The sequence below is a fragment of the Diabrotica virgifera genome, chromosome 9, assembly GCF_917563875.1.
Source record: "Diabrotica virgifera virgifera chromosome 9, PGI_DIABVI_V3a".
NCBI classification, from domain to species: domain Eukaryota; kingdom Metazoa; phylum Arthropoda; class Insecta; order Coleoptera; family Chrysomelidae; genus Diabrotica; species Diabrotica virgifera.
The window spans coordinates 145767277-145772277 of record NC_065451.1 but is presented as its reverse complement, the minus strand read 5'-3'; positions in this window follow the sequence as shown (position 1 = coordinate 145772277).

Here is a 5001-nt window from a genome sequence, read left to right as displayed (position 1 = left end):
AAGGAAATCGTCTCCCAAGGGTTCGTCGGGGTTCTGGGGACGATTGGAGCTGCTGGCTGTCGTGGCATCGACTTGGTTGTGGCACATTTCATGCAGCTTTTTACGAACTTGACGACATCTTTGGACAGCGTGGGCCAGTAGTACAGTTCTCGGATGGCTCTGGTGGTTTCTTCCTGTCCCGGATGGTTAGCTTCCGTGCTGTTATGGTATACTTGCAGAACCTCTGCACGGAAACAACCAGGGACGATGAGACGTCGTGAGCCATTGTCGAGGTAGAACCCAGCGCCGTCTTCCACCGTGAATTCCTCGATGAGGCCTCGCTCCATGTCTGTACGTGGACCTCGGTTGTGGATTTGATGCCAGCGGCGGGCGAATCTTTGCATACCAATGTGGGTTTGGTGTGCTCTCTGGATTCTGGTTTGCAAGGGCATCTCGTTGAGGTCGTCAAGTATCGGGTGGTCGGCGCCGTCTTCGTCGTCGTCCAGGAGGCATAGCAGCGGGAAGGTGTCATCTTCTCGACTGGGCTGCTGTGGCCATGCTAGCCTGTCGACTTCGGCGTCGGGGTCGTGTGCATGTTCATCTTCCGTCTCGGGGTTGCGGGAGAGGTGGTCCGGAAGCTCGTTGTCTCGGCCAGGTATGTGGATGACATCGAAGTTGAACTCCTGTAGCAACAGGGCCCAACGGGACAGCTTCGCCTTGTCGGATTTGTATCGGTCCAACCATAGCAGGGCTCTGCTGTCGGTGAACAGGGTGAATTTCTGGTCCTGTAAGAAGTGTTTGAACCTCTTGAGTGCCCAAACAACTGCTAGACATTCCTTCTCGTTGATGTGGTATTTACGCTCGGTTGGTTTGAGTTTGGACGAGCTGTAGGCCACTATCTGTCTGTCGTCAGAAGGTCCTTGGAACAGAACCGCTCCCATGCCGACTTCTGATGCATCGGTTTGCAGGCAAAAGGGCTGGCTGGCGTCTGGTCGTTTCAGTTTGAGGTCTCCGGAGATGGCGTTTTTGATCTCGTTGAAAGCTTTCTCGGCGTTGTCGTTCCACTTGAACCTCTGGTTACCCGCAGTCAGGTCAGTTAGTGGTGTGACCATGTGGGCGAAGCCTGGAATGAAATCTCGTAGCCAGCTCGCTGTGCCTATGAAACCTCTTAGCTGTTTGAGGGTTCTGGGAGTGGTGAACCCTCGGATTCTCTGACGGTGTTTGTCTAGCGGTTGTGTGTTGTTGGATGTGATGCGATGGCCCAGGTATTCCAATTCGCTGGCTGCGAATTTGCATTTCTTTAGGGATACCCAGAGTCCATGCGTTCGAAGTCTCTCGAGGACCAGAAGTAGATGTCGTCGATGTTCTTCCCAGTTGTCGGAGAAGATGATGATGTCGTCCATGTAGACTTTTACAAAGACGTCTACATACCCGGCGAAGACGGTCGTCACTAGTTTTTGGAAGGCTGCGGGACCATTTTTCAACCCAAAAGGCATCACGGTGAATTCGTATGCCGATCCATCTGGGAGGCTAAATGCTGTCTTCTCCTTGGACGCCTCGTGCAGCGGAATCTGCCAGAAGCCGCTCTTCAGGTCGAGGGTCGAGAAGATCTGTGCTGTGCCTAACTCCTTGATGGAATCCTGTATCGGTGGCATGTTCGATACTTCATCTATGGTGATGCCGTTGATTTTTCGGTAGTCCACGCAGAACCGTGGGCTTCCATCTTTCTTAGTGACGATGACGATGGGACTGTTGTATGGGCTTTTGCTAGGACGTACTACCCCAGCGGACAACATTTCCTGGACCTCTTGGTACATTATCCGCTTCTTTTCTTGGGAATATTTGTACGGCCTAACATTGATGGGCCGATCGTCTGTGAGGTCGATCCGCATGGTCGTCGCCTTCGTTGTTGGTTGTCGAACCTTGTCATCGAAGACGTCGTTGTAGGAGCGGATCATCCCCTCGATGGTCTCAAAGGCAAAGTCCGGGGCTTGGTCTGCTTGTAGCTTAGCGTGGCTGTCTGTATTCACTAGTCTTGGAGGAGCTTCCCAGAATAGTGTTCGGCGGCTCTGGGTCCCAACGTGTAGACACTTCCGTGGGATGTCTACGAGGGCTTCTTCCGATTTGAGCCATGGCATGCCGAGCACCAGGTCGTGGCTGAGCTTCTCCACTACGATGCAGTCTGTCGTGCTACAGGAACCATCGGTGAACGTAATTTTCACCTCTGCTACCCCTGGACTTCGTGATGATTGCCCGTCACAGGCGAGTTGGACCGTGGTGGGCTTACCTCGAACCATATCCTCTCCGATCAGCGCTGCACTAACGAAGTTCCCTGACGCGCCAGTGTCTATCAGAGCTCTGATCCTTCTGGAGTTGATCTCGGCGGAGATCTTTGGAAGATGGGTTGAGGTATTTTTCTGTCCTAACGGGTTCAGCTGGGGCTTCGCACTGGATGAGGTCCTCAGTGGTCGGCCCCATCGGCGTTTCCCTGGTTCTCTTGTCGGTTGTTGGGTTGTCCCTTTGGTTTAGGACGGTTAGATTGGCGGGTCTGACCTCGGTTTCGCCAGTCTTCGATCGTCTCGGACGTTCGTGGAGTTCTCTGGGCTGAAGGGTCGTCTGTTTGTTTTGGTTGGCTAGAAACATACCTCAGGTCCTGTTCGAGGTCCTCGGCGGCTCGTCGGAGGTCTTCCTCGGTCTTCGGGGTGTTGAGACGCATGTGGCTTCTCAGTTCGGCCTTCATCTGGTCGACTATGATTTTGCACCTTCTTTCCTCTGGGATTTCAGGTGCCACACGTCTGAAGAGGGCCATCTTGGAGGTGATGAACTCGGCGGTGGATTGCTTCGTCTGCCACTGTCCGTATAACTTGGACAGGAGTCTCGTGATTATCGTCGAGTGGCTGTAGTGTTCCGACAGCCGGATGAAGAATGTTGAGTAGTGCAGTCTGGGATCGGCGTGAGTTTCGGCCCATGCGGCCGCGTCTCCGGATAGACCCTCCTCCAGGATGAATGCCGTCCAGTATTGTTCCTCGAGGCCCATATTTACCAGGTAGGTGATTGTGTTTTCTCGGAACTCGTCGGGGCATTCGTGCTCCTCGCCAGAGAAGCGTTGTAGGGTTGGCCTCCACCTGGGTGGTGCAGACTGTGGTGGAGTTACGACTACTTCCTTCTTGGGGATGGACATATCTGCTACTGTCTTGGTTAGGGCTGTGACAGTTTCCAGCAGTGTGCCTATCATTGACGCCATCGCCGATAGGTCAGGGTGTGTGATTGGTGCCGGCTGCTCTGCGGTAGCGGGTTGTGGTTTTGCCTGGTCGTCAGGCTGGGTTTCGGTTGGACCCTGGGGTTGTGGATCCGTTGTAGTCCCCGTATGTTGGGCGCCATGTCCTTCTGAGACGTCCTGGTTAGGTTTAGGTTCGTCTTCAGAGGCTCCGTCCGCGTCTTTCACGGACCTAGTGTTGTAGGGTGCTGTGCTAGCCTTCGACATCACGGTAGGCTAGCTGGAAAAACTTTAGAGACAAAAATAGGATATTCTCTATATATATAGATTTATGAATCCCCAAAGGGGTTTGGATTCATAACCCAAAACCTACCTTCCCTACAGCAGCGACGTTGCCCCTGGTTACTCAGGAGATGGCTGAGAATAAGAATAGTATTTTTATATTCCTTGATTCCCAGTACACTTCCTATACCGTGAGACAACGCAACCGAGTGAGGAAAAATCAGGAATTTGGCAAGAGGATGGAAAATGATTAGTATAATCAGAGTATGTATATGGATTTGAATCTATATATATACTAAACGACTGTAAAAACCTAAGAATAGGGAATTATATTAGCATCAATGTGTAGAGTCGATATTATAGAAGTTAGAGACTCTAGAAACTAAAGCGAGTAGTAATATCAGATGTATATATGTTAGGTTTATATGAGGTAACGTGGTAGTTACCGAATTCAACACAGCATATAAACAATATATAGATTTATTAACACCCTGCAAAACAAGATAGGTTAGAACTAAATAAAAGCAGAGCTAAAGTAAAAGTGCAATTAATAATAACCTAGAAGGTAGAGAGAAAAAAAAACATAAATATACGCAAATCAGATAGCAACTAAATCACCTAGATAAATAAAGTATAGTTAGCATATATATAAACCTGGGAAAAGCAAAGTAAATTAGTAATAAGGTAGAACTGTGATTAAACAACCTAAATAAGGGAGAAGAAGTTTAGTAAATATACGTAATCCTGTAAAGGTAAAGTAAATTAGTATTAGGGTGGAAAACTACACGTTTCCGTGAAGTTTTCGCAAATGCCGGTACCTGTAAAAACCAAATCAAAGGTAAGTATATATATGGGTAGGAACGAATTCCAACCGTGTAAAGAATACAGCTAAGACTACTTTTAGTCTTCTTACATTCGTAACTTACACACTGGGTTGAGTTCAGGGCTCTAAGCCTGAACTCCGATGGCACGAGAAGGAAACGACAGAAAAACAACTTTTGCTGGTAGAGTATTGCTCGTACCAACAAGGTCTGATCTCTAGAAGTCTCAGCTCGGTAAGATACCGTCTGAAAAACTCCGCATGCTTTTATCCAATTCTGAACAAAAGGTCTAACGGCATTTCTGGCCGAACAATGTTGAACAATGTTAGAATTGGATTTCTTAGCGGGCCAATCAGACGGCTAGAAGCTTGGAGGGCGGAGACTGTAAGAGCGAGGCTCGTGATTGGTTGAAATCTAAGTTTTTATACACTCGCTCTTATGACAATATGTGTGAAATTGATACTCTTCAATAGTGTTGTCATTGAAAGGTTGACCAGTAACATGTAGAATTTCCATTATATGTGATGTGGAAAGCAAAAGAGGACAAAAATGACCAGTTGTCTCAGAACATAAAATTTGAGATCTCATTTTTCCTCAATAAAGGAGACTATAACGAACATTTTAAAAACAATTCAGATTGATATCTTGAAAAATGACTGAGTTATGCCTAATCAAACATAAAAACAGGAAATTGTGTGTTCT